Source organism: Aquarana catesbeiana, linkage group LG10 (genome assembly GCF_042186555.1).
Source record: "Aquarana catesbeiana isolate 2022-GZ linkage group LG10, ASM4218655v1, whole genome shotgun sequence".
Lineage (NCBI taxonomy): Eukaryota > Metazoa > Chordata > Amphibia > Anura > Ranidae > Aquarana > Aquarana catesbeiana.
This window is the reverse complement of record NC_133333.1, coordinates 216,466,707-216,492,792: the sequence shown is the minus strand read 5'-3', so window position 1 is coordinate 216,492,792 and position 26,086 is coordinate 216,466,707. Positions and strand designations below refer to the sequence as shown.

Sequence of the window (26,086 nt, the reverse complement as noted above, 5' to 3'; positions counted from 1 at the left end):
CGCATCAAAGGGACGATGGACGGGGCCAGGTACTGTCAAATCTTGGGAGAAAACCTCCTTCCCTCAGCCAGGCCATTGAAAATGGGTTGTGGATGAGTATTCCAGCATGACAAAGACCTAAAACATATGGTCAAGGTAACAAAGGAGTGGCTCAAGAAGAAGCACATTAAGGTCCTGGAGTGGCTTAGCCAGTCTTCAGACCTTAATCCCATAGAAAATATGTGGAGGGAGCTGAAGGTTCAAGTTGCCAAACGTCCGCCTCAAAGCCTTAATGACTTGGAGAGGATCTACAAAGAGGAGTGGGACAAAATCTCTGAGAGGTGTGCAAACCTGGTGGCCAACTACAAGAAACGTCTGACCTCTGTGATTGCCAACAAGGGTTTTGCCACCAAGTACTGAGTCATGTTTTGCGAAGGGGTCAAATATTTATTTCACTCAATAAAATGCAAATCAATGTATAACTTTTTTGAAAAGTGTTTTTCTGGATATTTTTATTGTTCTGTCTCTCACTGTTAAAATAAACCTACCATTAAAAGTATAGACTGATCATTTTATTGTCAGTGGGCAAACTTACAAAATCAGCAGGGGATCAAATAATTTTTTCCCTCACTGTATGTAGCTAATGACGTGTTGTAACTGCTTAATCCCTGTGTTAATTCCACTAATCACAAGAGAATGTTCCTGCTGTCAGCCAATTGTCTGGCATCCCCCTCTGTTTAACCACTTCCATACCGGGCCATTGTCAAATGACATCCGTAAAAACACCCTGCCATTCTGGGATGGACATCATATGACGGCCTCTGCTTGTCCCCACTACTGTGGGCGCCCGGGGGCCCGCAGTGTGGCGATCGGGGATCAGACGTGTCCCTTGGGACACAGTCCCTCCCCGATCAGTGTAAAGCACCAATGAAATTGGTTCTTTACCATGTGACCGGCTGTGTCCAATCACAGCCGGTCACATGTATTCTGCTCGTGATCGCCACTCGTGCGCTCCCCCGGGGGCGGTGAACAGGGATGAGGCATGTCCCTTGGACACAGCCCATCCCCAATCAGGGTAAAAGAGCCAATGAAATTGTGACCGGCTGTGTCCAATCACAGCCAATCACAAATGTCAACAAACAGCTGTAGCGCAGTTTCCGTGTTTTTCTCCTCAGTATGGAGGAGGAGACCTGGCTGAAAAAGTGCAGGAATGTGCCCGATTGCCCCCCCCAAATAAAGAAGACCTGTCACCAGTCCATCGGGAGCACCTGTCACCAGTCCATCGGGAGCACCTGTCACCAGTCCATCAGGAGTACCTACCACCAGCCCCAGAGTACCTATCACCAGCTCATCAGAGTACCCGAGTACCTGTCACCAGCCCACCAGAGTACCCGTGTACCTGTCACCAGACCATCAGAGTGCCCGAGAAGCGCTGAAGAAGATGGAGGGAGGTGGGTGGAACTGGAGCCAAAATTGAGCAATTTAAATTCTCCTCCGTTCTGAATGCTGGGGCCTCTCCTCGCTCTCTCCTTGCGACGTCATGACGTCACTGGTTGCCAGGCGGCAGGCAATTCTAGCAACCAGTGTGGTGGCCACAGTAGAGGCCAGCGGAGGATCAGCCTGCCGCCCTGGACGAGCACTATGAGACCCTGGGCTTTTTGGGGGCTCACTTTTGTGGGCTATAGCATGGGTCAGCCCGCTTCCCACGGCACACCTGAGAGACACTGCTCTAAACGGTCCTCATAGCTGAGCTCCTCCATGCCTCTTATCAGTTTGGTTGCCCTTCTCTGAACTTCCTCCAGTTCCCCGATATCCTTTTTGTGAACTGGTGGTCAAAATTGTACTGCATATTTCAGTGGAGGTCTTACTTATGATATGTACAGGGGCAAAATGATATCTCTCTTTCTGCTGTCCCATACCTCTTTTAATACAAAAAAGAACTTTGCTCGCTCTGGAAAGCGTAGTCCGGCATTGTGTGCTATTATTAAGCTTATGATCTACCAGAACCTTCTCCACCATTGATTCCCCCAGTTGTACTCCCCCTAGTATGTATGATGCGTGTCTATTCTTAGCCCCCAAGTGCATAACTTTACATTTATCAACATTAAGCCTCATCTGCCACAAAGTTGACCAATTAAAAACAGTTCATTGAGGTTGGCCTGTAAGTTGGAGACATCCTGTAGTGATGTTATTCAACTGCATAGCTTGCTGTCATCTGCAAAGGCTGAAATGGTACTTTTAATCCCAGATCCTATATAATTTATAAATATATTAAAAAGGGGGGGTCCCAACACTGAACCTTGGGGTACACCACTAACAGCCTTAGACTATTCATATGTAACTTTATTTGTGCCAAGGGAAACCCCTTACTGGGAAAGCACTTCCACATTGACCTCGTTCTGAAAAATGCTACTTTTCTGGCAATCATGTTGCTCTTAAGTACTTTGAGTTAGTGGCCTGTAACAATGCAGCACTGATTGATAGCCTGTGTTTGAGGTTGGAGGTTGAGGAAATATCTCAGGCAGATATAGCATGGCAGGCAGGTGATTAGCATTTTCAGGGGGAGATTAGCAAGTGTAGCTTATGCATTTGTTCCAGCAGAGGTCTTCTTTAGGAAGAGGTAGGACCAACATTACTACTTCATAGTAATGATCATTTCTGTATAGATTTATAAAGCGGTTCTGTGCAATCTACATGGCTCAGTTTACTAGACTGTACCAAAGGTGAAAATATATCAACCAAATCTATTTTGCTTAAAAACTTTCAACCTTTAAATCTCAAAAATGTTGCCAGCAGTTTACCCCATCTTAAAACAGACATGACCCGTTTCTTTAAATGAAGAAAATCTGATGATCAAACTACTTTTTCTGATTTTACTGTTTTTGCCCTTTTTTATCATTCTTGACGATTTTCCCATTTATTTTCCATCACTTGACTGTAGTTTTCTATTTTCTATTTTAAGAAGCATATAGCAGCAGAATCGAGCAAAGTGCAACGAAACGGAAAATGTCTCTAAATAGCCCCTATGTTTTTGGGGTCTCTTGTGTCTTTCATTCTGCAGTAAGTAAAAGCTCTCCTGGTAGATATATATATATATATATATGCACACTGCCCTTTGCCTTTTGTTGGTGTCAGAGCGCAAGTCTGGATCGTGTCTGTGTCAGGCGGGTGCCATCTGGGTATGTAATGCTCTAACTGGCAGGCCAAGGTTTCAGACATATCTGATCAATAGATACGTGGTTTATCTGGGATAAAATGTACTGAAACCTATTAAAGAAAAGCTGTCTGACTTTGTGTTCTTATTTCAGCATTCCCGGAGGATTGATCTTAATTAATTGGATATTTTTATCCTTCCAGAGGCGAGTGGTTTGTGATCAGTGTCTGCCCGGTTAGGTTAGGAAGCGTTTGTAGGACAGAGCTCCTGGGAAGCTTTGTTTCTCTCAAATAAAAAGCGCAGACGATTTGGCCTTTCACAAAGGCTGCTGAAGTTTTTCTACACAAGGAGGATAAAAAAAACTGCTCCTCTCTTCTCTATCTTTTAGTAAAATAATCTCTGATATTTTGTGCACTGCTGACTTCCTTCAGTTCGCACCTCCCAAGACTTGCATCAGCTGAAGTGAATGATTGATTGTACCCAATTTATACATGCAGAATTAAAGTGAAGCTCCAGTTTTTAATGAAGAACAAAAAAAAATCTCCAGGTTAGCAAAATAAATTGGCAAGCTTTCTAAAAGACTCTTCTTTTTTTGCAGATTCTTACCTGGTCCTGTTCTGTAAACGTATAGGCCATTTTTGCGTGGTTGACGAAAAATTAGCAGGTGGGTAGTTTACAGTTTGCAGTAATAAGAAACATCTCACCTCAGTATTTTTATGGATGGGCAGCTAATTCACAAAGTGCAGGAAAACCAAGGACCTTACTAAGGGATTCCACACCTCCTTGAAGTGGCAGTTACAAGAGCAATGTGAGTTTAAAGTGGACCTGAACTCAAAAGCTAAAGATATAGTACATATAGAAATATTATTTGGGCCTAAGCAGTACCCTGAAAAAACTACCTTATGGCTTGAATTCCTTCTAAAAAATACTAGTACACTACTAGTGCATAGGCACTCGTGATATTGGTGTGCTTCCCGTGCCTATTGCTCCTGTTCTGTAGCCTCAAAGCTGTATATCTGCAGTGTGAGATCATCTAAATCACTGCTGCCACTAACTGCTAATCTCACCAGATTTGAAGTGAGATTTGGTGATCTCAGTCCTGTGATACTCGCTGTTCTCCTTGCTGAAGGAGAAATTGTACCTGAGGACTAGAAGTGCAAAATCTCCCTGATTCATGATTAATCCCATCAGGCCCCAGATCATAGTCATCAACAGGGCAGCTGTGACACTAATAAGTAAAGCCCTGCCTCTACCAAGATGGCCACTTCCACACAGAGACAGTGCAGAACATGTAATAGGGAAAAGATCATCTTTAGGGAGACCACAGGCAATGCTGGTGACTAGTCCTTTACTTACCTTTTTTGTGCATAGCTTCCACAGCACAGGTTCTCTTATCGACTCAAGGAAAATGCATTGGAATGTTAGGCAATTACACAAAGTCACAACTGATAACAAATTGAACTAGATCATTTTTAAGAATGGTAAGAATTATGCCTATTATATCAATGTAAATGAAACTGGAGTAAACCTCCAGTATGAGTTGCCGCTCACCCAGCCCGATCAGTGTAAGTATATGTGACGGCCTCAGCCAGCGCTGCTCCACTGACCATGGTCCATTACGGGTTGCACTGCACGATGTTCATACAAGGGCAAGAAAATAACTGTTCTGATTCTTCTCATTAAAGGTTTGTGTGCATAAATATGGTATGCTATAAATTTATATTAATGGTGTTTTTGTTTTTAGTATGGCCATATTGGTCTCTTCTGTTATCATTTACTCATATCAAGAAGAACATTTCTAGAGTGCATTCCATATATTTAAGAGGAAGTTCGAATCCTGATGGGATTTGAGGAGTTCCTTCCAACAATCACCTTTTTAAGCTCCATGCTCATTGGCTTAAAAAATTTGGTTGTACAGGAGTTTTGTGTTCTACCTGTAGAAGCAGCTCAATGTCATCCTATGTGTCCATGCACATTAGGACGTTTACTGGCAAAATTTGGGGTCGACGTTTAGAGGCAGGAAAAAAATCCTTCTGGTTCGCGTTTCTGATTGGAGCTCACTGGCAGAAAAAACATAGCTCTTCTAAACTCGTGTAAAATTTGTACAAAAAAATGGTCTATATGAGCATTTTACTCCCAAGAGAACAGACTTGTTTTTAAGCCTAGTGTGTATGGAGCCTTAGCCTCCCACTAGCCAGTAATGGCTGATTACATAAGGTCAGATATTTATTTTCTGGTGACATTTTCAGCTTTACTGTCATATTTTAGGCACAGTTGAGAATGTTTTTGAAATGTTCTCACAAAGCCATACCTTAAGACATCTCGTTCAGTCTCTTTGTGATACTGTGTTGTGATGTGTTGGGTCAGGGAGAGCACAGGGATAAAAATACACCGTATAAAGAAGATAGCAGATTTCACCTGATACCGTCTACTTGTAATTCTACCCAATTCCAAAATATCAAGTGTTTCTGACCTCGGTATATCTGCCTTCTATTTGTTTGATACCCGGGACAGATGGAGCGCTGAATGTGAGCATTTTATGCACAGTTAACATGATAATATGGCTGCGTCTGTAGAAGCTGGATAATCAGATTATTCTCCTTCCTATAGAATAGTTAGTAAGACTCTTTTGCATATACAGATATCAGATAAAAGAGGCATCTACTGATATACACATATATAAGAGAAAAGAACCTTCTACTGATATACATATATAGGAGAAAAGAACCATCTACTTAAAAACACATATGGGAGAAATGAGCCATCTAATGATATACACATAGAGGAGAAAAGGTCCATCTACTTACATACACATATAGGAGAAAACTTATATACAGTACATATATAAGAGAAAAGAGCCTTCTACGTATATACACGTGTAGGAGAAAAGAGAGATCTAGTGATATTCACATATAAGAAAAAAGAGCCTTCTATGTATATACACATATAAGAGAAAAGAGCTTTCTCCTGATATACACAAATAGGGAAAAAATGATCCATCTACTGATATACTCATACTGGATAAAAAAGAGCCCTCTATTGATATACATATATACTGTCGAAGGAAAGATCCATCTACTAATATACACTTATAGGAGAAAAGAGGCACTGATAAACACACTTAGGAGAAAAGAACCATCTACTGATATACACATGTAGGAGAAAATAACCATCTACTGATATACAAATATGGGAGAAAATAGTCATATACTAATCCACACTCAGGAGGATATAGCCATCTACTGATATGCAACCCTAATTCCCAAAAAGATGGGAGGCTGTGTAAAATCCACATAAAAACAGAAAGCAGTTATATGCAAATCTCATAAACCCAGATTTTATCTACAATAGAAAATAGAAAACATATCAAATGTTTAAACTGAGAAAATTTACCATTTTTTTAAGAAAAAAAAAAAGGGTAATGTTAAAATTGATGGCAGCAACACATCTCAAAAAAGTTGGGACTGGGCCATATTGACCACGGTGTAGCATCCCCTCTTCGTTTAACAACACTCTTTAAATGTCTGAAGTTATTGTAGCCATATTAGTGCGCTTTGTTCATATTGTAAACGTCTGGAAACTGAAGAGACCAGTTGCTGGAGTTTTGGGAGAGGAATGTTGTCCCATTCTTGCCTAATATTCTAACTGCTCAAAAGTCCTGGGTCTTTTGTCTTTTTATTTTAAATTTTATTTCATGTTGTGCCAAATATTTTCAGTTGATAATGAAAGGTCTGGGCTGCATGCACTCCAGTTAAGCACCCGGACTCTTCTACTACGAAACCATGCTGTTGTCTTATGTTCTGTACACACGACTGGTTTTGCCATCGGAATAAACTCTGAAGGTTTTTACGACGGAGTTCCAACGGAATTCCAATCAAGCTGTTTTGCATACACACGGTCACACCAAATTCCGACTGTCCAGAACGCGGTGACGTACAACACGTACGACGGGACTAGAAAATGGAAGTTCAATAGCCAGTAGCCAATAGCTTCCGTCTCGTACTTGCTTCAGAGCATGCGTCGTTTTTGGTGCGTCGGAACAGCATACAGATGAGCGGTTTTTCCGATAGTAATTTTTTCCGTCGGAAAAATATAGAGCTATCTTAGTCCGTCTGAATTTTTGACAGAAAAAGTCCGATGGGGCATACACACAGTCGGAATATACAATGAAAAGCTCCCATCAGACTCTTTCTGTCGGAAAGTCCGCTCGTGTGTAGGCGGCATTAGATGCAGTATGCAGTTTAGCATTGTCTTGCTGAAATATGCCAGGCCTTCCCTGGAAAAGACATTATCTGGATGGGAGCATTTGCTGCTCTAAAACCTGGATATATTGTACAGCATTGTTGGTGCCTTTCCAGATGTGCAAGTTGCTCATTCAATACACACTAATGCACTCTCATACTATCTGAGTGCTGATAACAAGCTGGAAGGTCCCTCTCCTCCTCTGCCATCCTTGTTAGTACTACTCAATTTCCCATCTTTTTGTTGCCCTGTTCCAACTTTTTTGAAACGAGTTGCTACCATCAATTTTAAACTTGCCTTATTTTTTTTCTTAAAATGGTACATTTGCTCAGTTTAAACATTTGTTCTGTTTTCTATTTTTCTATTGTGAATACAATATGGGTTTATGAGATTTGCAAATCATTGCATTCTGTTTGTATGTTTATTTTACACAGCATCCCAGCTTTTTTGGAATTGGGGTTGTATGCATATAGGAGGAAGTAACCCACTTGCTGATATACACATATGGGAGAAAAGAGTCATCTTCTGATACACACATATATAAGAAAAACAAAAGAATGAGTGATCTGGTGCACAAAAATGGTGTGCCTTCATCCCTATTCAGCACTACAGAACACAATTCATTTTGCCCGTGGGGCTTTATATGAGGCATATCACTAAATAAACTGGTCTAAACAAAACTGTTCTGTCATGCTGTATATCAATATAAACTATTCAGATAGTTAAAAATAATAGCTTAAAATACAGTAAAACCTTGGTTTGAGAGTAACTTGGTTTGAGAGCGTTTTGCAAGAAAAGCAAAATGTTTTAATAAATTTTGCCTTGATATACAAGCAATGTCTTGATATAAGAGTAGAGCCATGTCACAACTGGAGTATAAAAAAGAAGAGAGGAGCCTCTAAGTGTAGCAATATGGTTACATTTAATGAAGGTACAACATTTAGCAACTTATTGCTACGCTTAGAGGTGCCTCTCTTCTCTTTTATACCCTGTAAAAAAATGCTTTGATATACAAGTGCTCTGGATTCCAAGCATGTTTCTGAAACAAATTATGCTCGCAAACCAAGGTTTTACTGTAGTTGTATAGCAAAGTAATTGCACTAAGGTACCACCATCCTTGTAAAGTTGCTCTCCAACCCTTAGATCTTCCTGGGCCACATTGGAAGAAGAGTAAATGTATAAAAAAGAGTGGCGCTATAAACTCCAAAAAAATGTCATCTCAAAACCAAATAAAGTGTATATATAAATAATGACATACCATATGGTTAGATATTAGTATACAAAAAATGTGAACCAATGTGCAAAGAACCCCTGCAGTGTTAAAATAATACTGTGTATATAATATATGAATTATAAATTATAAAAACATCACACCAAGTAAACAGTGATGCAAATATAAATAAACATAAAGTAAAAAGCAAATACAGTTCAAAAAAGTCCTAAATGGGATTAACCCCACAGGGAACCAAATGATCAAAGTCCACCAATGATGTAGGAAATTGAAGAGGAAGAGAAAAAGCCACCACCCAGGGTCTTAGGGTGCTTACCAAAAATAAATGACCTGGGACGACTTATGCCGGCCAAGTCACAAAAGGCTGTGAGACCAACAGGTCACATGAATATAGCTCCTTAAACACACATGTTGACTCGCAGATTAAAAATAGAGGGTATGTGAGGAGGCTGTGTAGAAGTTTAAAGGCGACCAAAATAACCAGGAAGGGTAATGATGGTGGAAAGAGCCATCACCTGAAGATATTAAAGGCTTACCAGAGGTTGTTGACTTGGGGAGACTTAGGTCATCCAAGTCAAAAAGGCATGGAGACCAACTGGGCACAAAGGTACATCCCCTTTCGATATCCTCAGTAGATTCCAAAATAGGACGGCTATTTAACATCCACAGTTATCCTCAACATTCATAGAAAGTAATATCTCGATGGAAGGCCACAAACGAAATTTCATATGCCATGCGAAAAATGGATGAAAAAACTCACATAGCGTAATAATGTAAACACTGGTTTATTAAAAATATAGGAAATTAACTCACATATTCGTAGATCATCAAAAAATTACAAAGATCAGGTAGCGGTAATTATGGAGAATCCACCCAAAGCGTTTCTGCTAAAGAGCTGTCATCTGGGGTGTTGGAAGAAGAGGAATTGTCTTGGGCCACACATAGAATACACTAACAATAAGGATAGCCGAGCAGAAAGTCGGGCAGATCACAAGTTAACGATCACAGATATAGGTAATGTACCCTTCTGAGTAATAAAACTTAATTTATTTGACATATTTTCAACATAAAACTAGTATAATATTTAACAGTTTTTAATAAATGAACACATCAATATCTGGTTGGATGGATGTAGTAGCAATTCTCAATTTTTAAGGTGCTCATCGGATATTTTGGTTCAAATTTTCGCCCTTCATGTGCTTCATCCTTGAAAATAGTTGCTCGCAAATATAGGTGCTTGCGAAAACCGATGACATGAATGAGACATGATTGTGAAGAGTGGGGTATTTTTCTTTGGGAAGATAAAACTTCTAAAAGTCCAGTAAATAGACACTGTTAAATGTTTCTTTAGCCACATGTGTTCGCAAAAAAAAAAAAATCAACATTTTTGAGTAATTTACGATTTTGTTTTGGACCACATTTATAGCAGTCTTGGGAGGATAGAAGGTGCAACAATATTTCTTAGTTACAGTTACAAAGTGTAATTCCTTCTTTGTGCGACGTCACAGCAGCATGAAAATGTCCCTGGACCGGTGTGGGAGTGCCGTAAAAGAGGGAGAAACAAGGCCGCTGAAGAAGCGGGAACGCATGTAGACCATGTGCTATTTTCAGCCCTTTTCAACCAGGGTGCCTTGATGTTTCTTCAGGGGTGCCTTGGCAAAATGCCTAAAAATTGCCAGAAAATGTATACAAGCCAGTAGGAGGATGAAGCCTGCCTTATAGTTACACAAATCCACAGGCTTTTATTGTGCACCATTTCAACCTTCCAGCTACCAGCGTCCTGACAACCAGGGATGTTATCAGTGTTGATAAGAAGGGTGTTGATCGCCTGTACACCTTCCTTGTTTGTCCCTCCCCTGCCCCTCTCTGTCGACACTGGGGTCACATTAGCTGAGTGATGGAGAGAAACACTGGAATACTAGTCAGTACTAGTGTGCAAAAGTGTATGTGCTTTGAAAGAACAAATCCCCTCTAATGTTGGTTGTCCTACGTGTGTTTTGACGCTGCCGAATTATGTAAAACTATTAGAATAGTTTTTTACATTTCAGAACGGGGTGCCTTGAGACTATTTATAATTTTAAAGGGTACATTGACTGAACAAAGGTTGAGAAACACTGGGCTATTGCATTGTAAGTAGAGTTTTTGGCTATCATTATTGTGCCGGTGTCTTGCCGAGAGTTCCCCCGGCGGATAAGGACCCCCCCCCCCCCTCTACTGCGCAGGCGCAGTGCTTGCGCAGTAGGAACAACAAGGGAGCCGCCGAAAACAGCCGAAGCTGAACACCTGAGTCAGCTGTACATGGCGCCTGTGCACTACATTCTACCCTATGTCCACGGTAAAGCCCCACCATCCAAGTGGACATAGAGTTAGAATAATAATATGCTGAGCGCAGCGAGGCCATGCCCAAAGCGTAGCGAGCCCGCGAGGGGCCTGTTACAAACTCTTTTTTATTAAAATTGTCTTCGCACGCAGGCGCCGTGTACAGCTGACTCTGGTGTTCAGCTTCGACTCTTTTCGGCGGCTCCCTTGTTGTTCCTACTGCGCTGCGCCTGTGCAGTAGAGGGGGGTCCTTATCCGCCGGGGGGAACTTTCTCAGCAGAACACCGGAAAGCCTGACTTCTGGAATATGGTTATTGTGCTCTAAGGGCTGAATTCTGGGCTATCATTATTGAGATATGAAAGTGGAGTTCTGGGCCACCATTATTCTGTGAGAGCTGAATTTTGGGCTAATATTGAGATATAAAAGTGGAGTTCTGGGCTATCATTTATGTGGGCAACCATCAATGTGCTGTGGGGACTGAGTTATGGGCCACTATTATTGGGATGTTGGGGCTAGGTTCTGGGCTACCAATTTTGTGCTGTTGTAAGGGACTAAGTTCTGGGCTACTGCTTTTGTGCTGTGGGAGCTGAGCTGTAAGCTATGGTTATTGTGCTGTGGGGGCTGAGTTCTGAGCCACCATTATTGTATTGTAAGGCCTCATTCACACGAGGCGGATCCGCTGCCACAGGGTCCGCCTCTCACTGCTGGCTCAGCGGGAAATCTCTCTGGTGATCTCCGCTGAGCCGGTGTTCTGCCGAGAAAGTTCCGCTCGGCGCAGTAGGTATCGGCGGAAATAGCCGAAGCACAACAGCTGAAAATCAGCTGTACACGGCGCCTGGAAGAGGGCCCCTCGCGGGCTCGCTTCGCTCGCCACGCTTCGGGCACGGCCTCGCTGCGCTCGGCACTTTTAGATTCCCCCTCTAGGTCCACTTGGATGGTGGGGAAGGAATCTGGACCCAGAGCGCAGGCGCCGTGTACAGCTGATTGAAGCATTTGAGCTTCGGCTATCTCCGGCGGCTGAGAGTAGTATGTACTGCGCAGGCGCTGCGCCTGCGCAGTACAGGGGGGGAATTTATCCGCCGAGGGAACATTCTCGGCAAGACACGTGCGGATGACAGGTCCCTCTCTGCTCACTGAGCGGGGAGGGGCTTGTCGAACACCGCTGGTTGCTATGAGGAGATCGGACAAAAACGGACAGCATGTCCATTTTCGTCAGATCTCACCCGATCCGATCCGCCAGGGACGGATGTGAACGTAGGGCCATCCGTCTGATTTTGGCGGATCGGACCGGGTCAGATGTCAGCGGACATGTCACCGCTGATATCCGTCGCTCCATAGCCTTACATGGAGCGCCCGTTCAGGTCCGCCGACAAAACTGACAGGCGGACCTGAATGGTCCGTTCGTGTGAAAGTTGTCTAAGGGTTCTAAGCTACCATTATGGTCCTGTGGAGACTGAGTTCTGGGTTGAGTCCTGGGCTAACTTTGTGTTGTGAAGGCTGAGTTCTATCGTTATTGTACTGCTGTAGGCACTAGGTTCCGGGTAACCAATATTGTGTTTGGGGACTGAGTTCTGGGCTACCATTGCGATTCAGCTGATTGAAATGTTTTACAGCCACTTTGACTGGGTTTGGAATCCAGGTGCGGTTTCTGCAGCAGGTCGTCTCATTGTGTGTAACGCTTTATATGCTGTTCCTCTGATAATGTCCCGTCGGAGTGCTCTTGGCTTGTATCTGTTCTAATCCAGCCTGCAATTTCTTCCTTTCTGCCTCATTTGTTTGGCGCTCTCTCCCCGTCTCGCTGCTGCACCTCCCTCCACTGCCTTCTACAGGCCATTAATTCATTTACATTTCACGCTCTTACTTTCACATTGCATTATCCTTTCATAGCATGTAATGTGGCACTCTGCATGCATGGCTGGAACGAGAAATGTTTCTGTACATTTCGTTATTTTCTCATCCATTTTCAGATATAGAGATTGCTGTGCAGCTCCCACAACTGCCGAAGTTCTGGCATCTGATAGCGACATGTCCGTTCCGCTGCTGCTAGCTTGTAAAAGCCAATTTTGTTAATCCAAATGCTTTAAAGGGCAATTACATATTTGTAATCTCATGCTGTTTTCATTCAGTCCAGGTTCTCACCTTTGCATTTTTACGTTTGCTTTGGAACACACACAAATGCATGTGTAATAAAAATACATTGAAACCAATAAGTCTGTTAAGATCTGTGCAGTGCGTTGATAAAATTTGAGGCAAGTCCTTTTTATATGCATTGTCATGCATTTTCTGGCCTATTTTAGTCTAGAAGTGCTTGTAAACACATGTATTGTGCATTTACGTGCCTTTTTTTAATGCGTTTCCAATGGGTTGTGGGGACGCTTCTTTCAAAAGCAAATTTTGGGAACTATCATATGATATCACCTTTTCACAGACATGCGTATATAAGAAAATCATTTTTCTTCATGACCCAAAATTGCCCTCTCTGCCCTCGACTTGTGATCACTGAATAAATCTAGAATCTGTGCCACTGCCAGTTAAAGTGGTTGAAAAACCTTACATATACCCAGTGAAATAACTGGCCTCAGGTGATAAAAAGAGGTGAAACACATCCTTCTACACAAGTTGTACCTGTTTATCTGCAAGTATTTGTCCTGTACATCCATTCAAAGTTCAGCATTTATAAAGCTTGCCTGGCTGTCAGAAAAAAAAAGGGGGCCATGAGCTGAAGTCACACTCTGCAGAGCTTAGTGAGGAGAGCTCTGAGAGCTGATTGGAGGGAAGGGACACATCCCTCTTCACACAGCACACAGGAACAGAGCTGAGGCTGTAGGTTCCTCCCCGTCACCATTTTTTCTTGGTGTCAGGAAATGTTGTCAAAAGTGATTCATGCTGATAGCAGAGGAGTGAAGCAGCAGACAAAAATGACACTACGTGCTCTGAATTGAGACAAGTACACCCTATAGAAAGATATGCTTTGTTCATATTTCATGTCTGAGGTATACAACCATTTTAAGACTGTGGTAGGCTATGCAGCAGCTGCAAAAAGTGGTGTAAAATTAGTCATACTTCCTCATCACGAAACACAGAACTTCATGATGTCACATCAGAGAAATATTTTTTCTTAGGGTTCTACAGAAAACACATGACACATGAAATTGCATGTAAAACGTATGAAAGCAGACACTAATAGAGGTGAACAGAGCCTAAAGAGTGTAAAAAAAAATGACCATGTTCTATTTTATACCTGAATGCAAGATTTAGTCCACCTAGAGGTGATCTTTCAGTTTTTGGTGGTGATGGACAGGTAAATTGCCTAACTTTCTTATAGATCCCTAGAGGAGAGCTCTTGTGGTTGAAATACTGGCTTTGCACATGCACCGTTACTATCATTACAAGCCGATAATCTCTTTGTTGTATTTTTATTTTACATTATGGAGGAGCTAGGACAGCCCAAGGAGTCAGTAACACCATTAACTTGATATTTGTAGCCTTGGATCTGTTCTTGCTACTTCTTCCAAATCTGCCCCACATTACCTCCTCTGTCCAGCAGCAGGAAATATTCTTAGGGTATGAAGGTTACTTACTGTACTTTTCTTGGGGGTTTATGTGCTCTTAGCATGGGGGAGTACACAGGTCAACCCAGCCATTGCTAGCAAAAGAAGAGACAAAGTGGACATCGTTTAGAGCAGCGGTCCCCAACCTTTTTGCCACCGGGCATCGGCTGCTTAGAAGATGTGGGTTTTCGTGGGCAATTTGTCGGAGGCCAATTGCTGGTGTTGGTGCTTCAGTCATCACGTCACCATGGTTGATATGATGTCAGGAGGATTGAAGCACATTATTTCTTTTATTACATTGTAATATAGAATGGAATAGTTCAAACTTTAAAATATGGCCATCTGAGTTTTATTGAAGCTGGGTCTGGACGTTCAGCCTTAAATGAGAATTCTTAAACCCTTTTTATGCTATACCATGGTAAAAAAGAATGGGGGTCATTGATGAGGATTGAAGGATTGAGGAGGATTGAAGCACATTATTTCTTTTATTACATTGTAATATAGAATGGAATAGTTCAACTCGCCATAATGTAGAATCAAAATCAGAGGAAGCCCTGATCATATTACTTGCCACCGTCGCCTACCACCAGATGCAGCTTGTCACGTCACCTGCCACCATATGCAACTTGTCCCTTGCCACGTCACCTGCCACCAGAGGCGGATTGTCACTTTCCACGTGGCCTGCCACCAGATTCAGCTTGTCACTTGCCACCAGATTCAGCTTGCCACTTGCCACGTCACCTGCCACCAGATGCAGCTTGTCACTGTTACCTGCCACCAGATGTGGATTGTCACTGCTGCGGCCTGCCACCAGATGTGGATTGTCACTATCCTGCCACCAGATGTGAATTTTCACTGTTACCTGCCACCAAATAATAGCAGTTTGTCACTAATTAATTTAAATGTAAAAATCAACTAGCTAGTGGTACTGTCACAGATTTAGGGCAGGTGGTGAGAGATAACATCCATTGTCTCTCTGCTCGGCCGCGGCTGCACCTCTGTGTAGAGCAGCCTTTGCAGCCTGTACGTAAGGGCGGAACAGCGGTGCGGCCAATGAGAGATGATGTCACCACTGGCAGATTTTCCTTTGCTGTGCGGCCCGGCAGCAAAGGCGCCACGGCCCAGGTGTTGACGACCTCTGATTTAGAGTACTAGCACAAAAATCTGTTGAAAGGAGAAATTGGGGTGATTCTGAAGCAGGGGTATTAAATTAAAATTCATGGAGGTCCAATCAGAAACATTTTCTGCTAGCAGAGTTCTGAATTGCATGTTGTGCGATGTGCGATGAGTCAGGTTCTTCACATCACAGACCCCCTTTCCTTCTGTAGCGGGCACCTACTTTCATGTAGGTGACCTTTTCTAAGCTTAAATGATAAAGTACAGTTTCAGGTAAAATTTAGGCAGGCTTGTACTATTATATCAGGCCTGGTTGTTTATTTTGGGAACTGGGAGTGTCAGTGTAGTGCAGGGTGTGGCCACCTGTGCTTGGACCCAGAGATGCCTCTTGCTTTCAATGAAATGATTTTGGAAGAGAGGTTGGACTTGGGATTTAAGTGACAGGCAGCTTGTAGGTGAGTTCTGGCCAATCATTAATTTGTTTGGAAGAAGGCGGGACTCATAAAAGCTGGGGTCACATGACTGTGGTTGGAGTTTTGCAGAGAGGGAGAGCCTGCAGAGAGAGGTTCCCCTGCGGGGAGCTAAGCGGAGCCCCCCCCCCACGGGGAAGGAGGTGGGACCGGGACACGCGGAGGAGAGGATGACACCAGACAGTATGTATTCGTGGGTGTCGCTGGACGTCCCCACGGGGAAGGGAGCGTGGCAGACTGGAGAGAAAGTACAGAAAAACACTTATGGAAGAAGTAGCAACTAAGTGGACTACATCTGGGCAGTCGATTGTTTGTGAGTGGAACATGGACTATCGATCAAGTGAGTGAAAGCCCAGGGGAAGGGTACTACCAGAGTCTGAGGGATGTTGGTACGCAAGTCAGCGAAACAGGTGATGTGACTTTGGGTTCAACAATGCCCCGGGATTACAATCAGTCAGGCGGGAGGAATTATTCAGAGTAATCTCTTCTTTAGCTCAACTTGGAAGTACCATATAGACGGGAAGTAGTGGTAAAAAGGTGGAGGTAAAGCTACAAGTACAAATGGAGATACAGACTGTCCTTAGAAATTCTGCAGGTGAAGAAGTTATTCAGAGTGACTCTTTACCATACATTCTCTAGTAAATCTACTTCTGTCTTTCCCACAAAGAAATCATTGAGAGTGATTTTTTATAGTCCGCATTGTTTTATGTCTTTGCATGGACCAGGCAAAGGAAGAAATTATAAAGCAGTATAAGAGCATCTCAGAAAAACCCTTCTCCTATCCCAGTTCACGTTGTATCAATAAAAGCAATAGAAAACTACAATATGGACTGTTTTCTATTTCTATGGGCTAGATGGTAAATATAATTTACGGATATAACACACAAATTGCAGGCCCTGTGCGCTACACTTATATCACAATTCCCTTCTTAGATCAGTATCCTCTGCCCCCTTCACATCACCCCCCACATTGGTGCCAGGTTTACAGAAGAGGGACCCAAGAAGAGGGGGATCTGGGCTGTTCTGTGCAAATCCACTGCAATAGAGCAGGTAAGTGTAACATGTTTGTTATTTTTAGACCCCCATTCACACTGAGGTGTTTTTCAGGCGCTTTTGGGCTAAAAATAGCACCTGTAAAGCGCCTGAAAAACACCTCCTCTGCAGTCCCAGTGTGAAAGCCCGAGTGCTTTCACACTTGAGCGGTGCGCTGGCAGGACGTTAAAAAAAGTGAAAGCAGCTTTATAGGAAAAAAAACGAGACTTTACAATCACTTTAGTCTGCAATCTACGATTAAGTCCTGTGGGAGGGGGAAATGCATCAAAGAGGCATAGCCTGGAAGAAAACAGGCTAAAGCTGCTCTTTTACTCATAGATCGGGCTGTCTTTGGAATGTGGTGTCCTATCCTTGTCGTTGGGTATCTTACAGCAAGCCGGAATCAGCTTCCTGGATGTTGGTGTTCTGTCAGAATAGGCAACTCGCCAGAATTCCAACTACTTAGCTTCCGGTTTCTTTAAACCATCAGTAATTGGAGATTTTGACGAACTGCTGTTTGGACACAACACTGACAACCGAATATGTTGTGAGATGTAGATTCTGGGACTGTCCATTTTCATGCTGGAGCTCTGAGTCTGAAAATCATTTTACTGGTAAAGCAGACCATAAAAGACACACGTTAAAGCGTTAGTAAACTGCTGAAGAAGAAAAAAAAAAAAAACCTGCAAGACAATGGCATAATGTGCTAGTATGCATTGCATACTAGCACATTCCGAAATACTTACTTTAGAACGAAGCTCCCGCAGCCCGACCCGGTCAGCGCTGAGGGGGCTGACATGTTGCCTTGCCGTTTCTTCCGGGGTCGCTGGCTCCGGCACTGTGAGTGGCCGGCAGTCCTCCGGTCCGGCATGATACGCCGGACCTTCACTGAGCATGCGCCGCTGACTTCAGCGGCTGCATGCAGGGTGAATATCTGCTAAACCCTGTAGGTTTAGCAGATATTCATTTTCCCTACAGGTAAGTCTTATTATAGGCTTACCTATAGGTAAAAATGTCTAAGTGGAGTATACTGCCCCGTAACACATGAGCGGAATTTCCATCAAAAAAAGTGTGATGGGAGCTTTTGGTTGGATATTCCGACCGTGTGTATGCTCCATCCAACTTTTTCTGTCTGAATTTCCGCCAGCAAAAGATTGAGAGCTGGTTCTCTATTTTTCTGACGCAAAAAGTTCTTGACGGAAATTCCGTTCGTCTGTATGCGATTCCAACGCGCAAAAAAACACGCATGCTCGGAAACAATTTGACGCATGCTCGGAAGCATTGAACTTCATTTTCTCGGCTCGTTGTAGTGTTGTACATCATCGTGTTCTTGACAGTCGAGAGTTCAGAGAACTTTTGTGTGACCGTGTGTATGCAAGGCAAGCTTGAGCGGAATTCCGTCGGAAAAACCATCCAAGATTTTTCAGACGGAAATTCCGCTCGTGTGTATGGGGCATACAACCGCTTTAAGAAAGCAGACTGACAAAGAGATGAGCTCATCACTGTTGTGCTTCTCATTTCATTGGCCAGTCATAGGTTGGGGGAAGTGCTCTGAATGATGCTGGCCATCAGATTGGGGACATCTAGTGGCAAAAAGGAAAGGAATTGGGGAGAAATCTCTGCATTGAAGGTGAATATTGCAGTAAAAGGCTGGGTTTGTTGTTTTCCTTTAGTATTTATTGTTTTTCAAAGTAACAAATCCAGAGCAAGTGCAAAGCATAGTTGACTTGAGCCAGGGGTGCAGACCTGCTGAATAAGAGCAGTCATTCAACATCCAAACTAGAAAACATAGGACAATGAGAGGTTAATAATACATAACCTCAGGGTCCATATGGAAAGTCAACAGGTGTGCAAATAACAGATACTGTATTTGGAGGGGGGTCATATAAAGGAGATAGAAAAATAGGGGGAAAGGGAAATCGGGAGGCGGGGGGAGCATCACGGAACTATGGAACATATGCCTTACTCATTAGGTAAGTATGGTTGGGTTTGTTGTTTTTCTGTTCTAATGGGCTATTTTTTTTGTTAATTTTGGCTGAAGTTCTGCTTTTAGTGTTTGGGTAAGAATCAAGCTATAACTGACAGAGGGAATTCTTGCTTGCTAAACTATCTTTAAATGATATATTCAAATATCTAATAATAAATCTAGTACAATATACATTGTGGTAGAAATGGTTAAATGTTTAATGCCGTAACAAAATGCTGTCCACTTCAGTGCGCACTTTTTTTGTTTTGAGTTTACTGTACATTATGGAAACATTTACACATTTAAGGCTTGTTCATTCCACAACGCACAATATAATATGTAGCATAATATGTGTTATGGCAGTATACTGTATATGTTTGTTGTGGTGCATTGCAGTTTATTGACAATTGCACCCCAACACACATCAGCAGTGCACTTCAATACACCAAAATTATAGGGCACCACAGATATGATTAGTCTTTGTGCTGTGAAAATTGTGCAGGACTTATTTTTTTCATGCGCTGAGTTTCTTAACACAATATACCTCAAAGGTTGTGGTGTGAATAGACCATTTGTGGTGAATAAATAAAGCGTTTTTTGCATATAAAATGTTGTGCACACAGCTCTGGATGTGCTGACAGAACTCTAGAAATACATTCCTCAATGTGTAAGGCTGGTCTCCCATGTCTGGCTAGCTGAGGTTGGCCTTGCTTGTCTATAAGTGTGAGATTAAATTCTCTTCTCGGGATGTGTGAAGGTGGCCTCCCTTGTCTGTATGTATGAAGGTGGCCTCCCTTGTCTGTATGAAGGTGGCCTCTCTTGTCTGTATGTATGAAGGTGGCCTCCCTTGTCTGTATGAAGGTGGCCTCTCTTGTCTGTATGTATTAAGGTGGCCTCCCTTGTCTGTATGTATGAAGGTAGCCTCCCTTGTCTGTATGTATGAAGGTGGCCTCCCTTATCTGGATTTGTAAGAGGCTGTCTTCCCTAGTCTGGACTTGCAAGAGGTTGCCCTCCGCAGTCTGGATGTGTGAGGCAGACATCCTTTGTCTGGATGCATGACGATGACCTCCCATGTCTGGATGCATGAGACTGACCTCCCATGTCTGGATATGGCAGGCTGGCCTCCCTTGTAGGGATGTGTGAGGCAGCTTCCCTTGTCTAGATTAGTAAGAGGCTTCTCTCCCTAGTCTAGGTATGTGAAGCTGGCCTCCATTGTCTGGATGCTTGAAGCTCCTCTCCTTTTGTTCATGTGTGTTAGGCTTTGTAAGAATGTCTGAGGCTGGCCTTTCTTGCCTGGATATGCGAGGCTGGCCTCTCTTCTCTGGATATGCGAGGCTGGCCTCTCTTCTCTGGATATGAGAGGCTGGACTCTCTTCTCTGGATGTGTGAGGCAGGCTTCCCTTGTCTGAATTTGCGAGAGGCTGGCCTCCTAAGTCTGAATGTGCGAGGCTGTGTAATTTTATGTCTGAAAATGCAATGCAATGAGTAATCATTTAAAGCTGTCTCTTATTTTAGATTTAGTTTTCACTGATGATGCATAAATTAGGTGAGGTCAGGCATTAAGCTTGCAAGGACATTATTTAAAGAACAAAAAGTTTGAGAATCTCCGCTTTGGATTATTCACAGCCCGCGATCCCTTCCAACTTCGGAGGAAATACTCCCATCTGTCTCCTTGCAATGTTTTTACAACTCCAATCCTGATTTGTTTCCAAGGCACGATTATTGTTATCTCTTCTGAAACAAAAGGCATGTTTGCCATCCCCGCTTTTCTCTTCTGCATTCATCATTTTAGCATCTCAGCACTTCCCTGTCACAAGTTATTAGGCTTTTCCCAGATCCAGAGCTCACTGTGTGCTGATTGTTCCAGGAGTGACACAGGAACACATCACATCATGTGAACAGCTGATAATGTGACCAAGACGTGTGCTCTTCATATAATCTACCATATCCGCCATTGTATCATACATGTGCTTTTCTATCCATGTACCATAGATTACATTTGCTAGTTGTGTGCTGGTATTAAAGATAAACTCTAGGGGAACTGTAAAAATTAAAATGGTAATTTTTGTCACGGGGAACATTAAAGCACTTTTACTTACCATACCCCTCGGTCCCATAGGCTCCTTTTTTCTGTGCGACTCGCCCTGCTGAAGAGATGCCCACATCCTGGAGCTTTGAATAGACACGAGAGTGCCGGCTGCCAGGGGATCAAGGGAATAAGGTAGGTAAAACTGCATCAAAAACATCTTGAATATATCGATATACTGAATTGTTAGCGAACTCTGCCTGCATAACCTTGGAGTTATAAGATAAGGAGTACAATAGAAAGGTATGAGGCACTGTGTGTAATCAGAAAAATGCAGTCATGCAACAGAGGCACAAGATTGTGAATAAATACAGAGTGATGAGGTATTGCACGTAATAGCAAGGGATAAGACATCAATACTGCGAGGGTTTGTTTTCCAGAATATAAATCCCACTGGTGACATGGGTACTGGGAGGATGCCAATGCTTAAAGTGATATTAAATGCTCAGTCTTTATTTTGTTAAAATAACCAATGTCATACTTGCCTGCTCTGTGCAATAGTTTTTCACACAGCAGTTTCGAGCCTCCTCTTCTCTGGTCTCCTGCCGATGCTCCTGGCTCCTCTCCACTGTCTGCAGTGGCGGCACTCGTGTATACTAGAAAGCAGTGGCAGCCAGTAATGCAGGGCGCAGATGCACCGCACCCCTATCCATGGATTCCAATGGGTTTTTTTGTTCTTTTTTTCAAGCACGTTATTAGAGCCCTGAGCCCACCCAGTTGTGTGACAATAGTGAACGAATATTCGCTATTGTCTTCCTGATTCTCCTCCCGGCCAATCGTGAACTGGTTTCCTGATTGGTCAAAAGGAGAAGCGATCCTATTGGCCTAGGAGGAGGAGATGCGGAAGCCGCCATGATGCCAAGGAGGAGACATAGATGGTGTAAGTGCAGGGCTGGTAACTGACCCGGGGGGGGGGGGGGTTCATTGTTCCCTCCCCAAATATATATACCACCAGCCACCACTGCTAGGATGTGTGTTGGGAAACATAACTCACTTTAACCTATGTGCAATGACTTCACTTCCTGTGTAGACTCATATAGATCATATCTTGGTGTGCAGGAAATCAGGAACTTGATATTTAGGTAGTGTGGTTATACAGATAAAGGTAATAACATCAGGCAAAATCTCTTCATAATGGGCACAGTAGGTGTACAGACTGCAAGCCTAAACCACATGGATCTCTTCACACTTTTTAAGTTTCGGGTGGACTGACCCTTTAAAGAAAAACTCCCCTTTTATCATAAAGATTACAGCAAAGACACCCTTAAAAATCTTTAGTAATGGCAATCTACAAATAGATACCTATAGATAATTGCAGGCTTTTTATTCTTTGATTATCATATTTTTCTTTTCCTTTTTTCCTTTTACATTCTTCTCATGAGGGTCATTTTTCTAAGGGGAGATGAATCCAGCTCCCCTCACTTCCTGGAAGGCTGCCTAGAACTCTGGGTCTGCCTCCTGCCTTCCCAGGGTGCAGCTGTAAGGCCAGGCTGACATCACCAGTGCCTTAAAGAAACCAGGAAGTGTCAAAACAGTAAGCAAAAAATGTTTTTAACTAATGAACGCAAGATGATTTCATATCAGCATGTAAAGTTACATAGTCAGGTTGAAAAAAGACACAGGTCCATCCGGTTCAACCAAGGGGAAAAAAAAGCTGAATGCAGCTGTGACCTTTAGTGAAAGGGGGGAAGGTCCACTTTAAGATTCATACATAAATGAACATTGTGACCAGGGGCTGTGCTAGTGTATTGAAGAAGAGACAGAAACATTAAAGCAGGCAATTATATAGTAAAAAGGAACACTGATGGAATATCAGATGGTGTGAGAGAGATACTATGAATCAAGGCTTTATTCCTTTACTGGGTGTGTATAATGAGTTAGAGGCTTGAGAAAGGATTGATTGCATATATAGTGAGGTTTCAAAGAAAAATATTAAGAGTCATTGAGAAGTGATCATGAGAGAGAAAAGAAGGTTTAGAAAAGGGGAGAAGCAAAAGAAAATTCTTGGAGGAGTGTATAACGCCCTACTCCAGGATAAAATCTTCACCCACCCTCCCGCTATCTTCGCCTAATCGTTATATTAAAAAAAAACAACAACAACCTAATTTATAGGCCATTTTTACTTACCTGTGGCTGTGGTCATGTGACACTGACCCCTGTCCTTCTGCTCTCTTACTTCCCGGTCCCTCTTTGGGTGTCCATGTTAGTGCCTGCCTAATGTGGACATTTCATACTGGATGGTCTGTGGCATGGTCCTCTCAGGATTGAGGTAAAGATGCACAACAATGGAGGTATGGAGAGTCTGGCTTCACAAGGTAAGGGTGAAAAAAGTCTAATATAATGGGTTAGAGTTGGACAGGAAGGCGTTCTGGTAAAAACAATAGTTTTTGCCCAGAATGGAGCTTTAAAGTGACAACCAGAAAGAGAGAAGGGGAAGAGGTATTCAAGAGAAATGCTGGAGACTTGAGAGCTAGTGGAGTAAAGATGTTTGAGTTACAGTCAGGTCCATAAATATTGGGACATTGACACAATTCTAATCTTTTTGGCTCTATACACCACCACAATGGATTTGAACTGAATTGAACAAAACGTGCTTCAACTGCAGACTTTCAGCTTTAATTTGAGGGTATTTACATCCAAATCAGGTGGACGGTGTAGGAATTACAACAGTTTGTATATGTGCCTCCCACTTTTTAAGGGACCAAAAATAATGGGACAGATTAACAATCATCCATCAAACTTTCACTTTTTAATACTTGGTTGCAGATCCTTTGCAGTCAATTACAGCCTGAAGTCTGGAATGCATAGACATCACCAGACGCTGGGTTTCATCCCTGGTGATGCTCTGCCAGGCCTCTACTGCAACTGTCTTTAGTTCCTGCTTGTTCTTGGGGCATTTTCCCTTCAGTTTTGTCTTCAGCAAGTGAAATGCATGCTCAATCGTATTCAGGTCAGGTGATTGACTTGGCCTTTGCATAACATTCCACTTCTTTCCCTTAAAAAACTCTTTGGTTGCTTTCGCAGTGTGCTTCGGGTCATTGTCCATCTGCACTTTGAAGCGCCGTCCAATGAGTTCTGAAGCATTTTGCTGAATATGAGCAGATAATATTGCCTGAAACACTTCAGAATTCATCCTGCTGCTTTTGTCAGCAGTCACATCATCAATAAATACAAGAGAACCAGTTCCATTGGCAGCCATACATGCCCACGCCATGACACTACCACCACCATGCTTCACTGATGAGGTGGTATGCTTTGGATGAGCAGTTACTTTCCTTCTCCATACTCTTCTCTTCCCATCACTCTGGTACAAGTTGATCTTGGTCTCATCTGTCCATAGGATGTTGTTCCAGAACTGTGAAGGCTTTTTTAGATGTTGTTTGGCAAACTCTAATCTGGCCTTCCTGTTTTTAAGGCTCACCAATGGTTTACATCTTGTGGTGAACTCTCTATATTCACTCTGGTGAAGTCTTCTCTTGATTGTTGACTTTGACACACATACACCTACCTCCTGGACAGTATTCTTGATCTGACCAACTGTTGTGAAGGGTGTTTTCTTCACCAGGGAAAGAATTCTTCGGTCATCCACCACAGTTGTTTCCCGTGACTTCCGGGTCTTCTGGTGTTGCTGAGCTCACCGGTGCGTTCTTTCTTTTTAAGGATGTTCCAAACAGTTGATTTGGCCACACCTAATGTTTTTGCTATCTCTCTGATTGGTTTGTTTTGTTTTTTCAGCCTAATGATGGCTTGCTTCACTGATAGTGACAGCTCTTTGGATCTCATATTGAGAGTTGACAGCAACAGATTTCAAATGCAAATAGCACACTTGAAATTAACTCTGGACCTTGTATCTGCTCCATGTAAATGGGATAATGAGGGAATAACACACACCTGGCCATGGAACACTCGGGCAGCCAGTTGTCCCATTACTTTTGGTCCCTTAAAAAGTGGAAGGCACATATACAAACTGTTGTAATTCCTACACTGTTCACCTGATTTGGATGTAAATACCCTCAAATTAAAGCTGAAAGTCTGCAGTTAAAGCACATCTTGTTCTTTTCATTTTAAATCCATTGTGGTGGCGTAAAGAGCCAAAAAGATTAGAATTGTGTTGATGTCCCGATATTTATGGACCTGACTGTATGTGACTGTCAAACTTGCTGTGCGCAGTGCTTGGCTTTGTAGATGATCACAATATATCCTTCTCATAAGAACAAACCCAACATATGTTAATACAATTTTATTAAGAAACTTACCATTATTTCTGAATTATGGTCTGTTCATCTCACCATTATTAATCCTCTGTGAATGTGGCTTTTGGGCTGTCCAAGTCTGGCACCTTGGATATCACCTATTGATCCAGTACCTCAGGTAGCAAAGATAACCTATATCCATTTCACATGTTTTCTGAAAACAATATAACATTGTGATAATCCATAGGTACCCCTAGAATGGCTGCTGGATTGCCCCCTATTCTAGGTTGTTTATAATCTTTTTACCGCTTGGCTTTGGTTGCCGGCCTGTGCTGTGTAGACTCACCTGGGCATCTGGCTGCATCATGCAATCAGTGTTTCATATTATTTACTTTTTCTCATTGTTTAAACAGTATTAGGGCCAGTTCACACCACATGCAGTCCAGTGCGTTTTTTTTCTGCATCAAAAACACATGGAAAGTAGGTTATATGGTTTTCAATGGCATAGTTCACACAGTGCTTGCAGTTCTAGTGTGTTCCAATTCCAGAAAAAAAAAGTAGAACATGCTGCATTTTTCCTGCACTGGACTGTACTGGAACACTGTAAAATGCATCAAAAATCCACTAGAACACACATGTCCTTATTTAACCACTTGACCACTGGGCACTTAAACCCCCTTCCTAACCAGACCAATTTTCAGCTTTTGGTGCTCTCACATTTTGAATGACAATTACTCAGTCATGCA

General features: G+C 42.7%; 1 protein-coding gene across 4 annotated transcripts in view; it reads left to right on the top strand.

Moving 5' to 3' along the window:
- The window catches only part of ARHGAP32 (Rho GTPase activating protein 32), a 352,740-nt gene that overhangs the window by 59,020 nt on the left and 267,634 nt on the right, over window positions 1-26,086 (top strand). For 3 of the 4 annotated variants that reach the window (XM_073603297.1, XM_073603301.1, XM_073603300.1), the window contains one exon: window positions 21,181-21,282. The gene's annotated coding sequence lies outside the window, so the exon portion shown is untranslated. Of the gene's footprint in view, window positions 1-3,731; window positions 3,798-21,180; window positions 21,283-26,086 lie in introns of all 4 variants that reach the window. The other variant, XM_073603299.1, reaches the window with a different exon arrangement.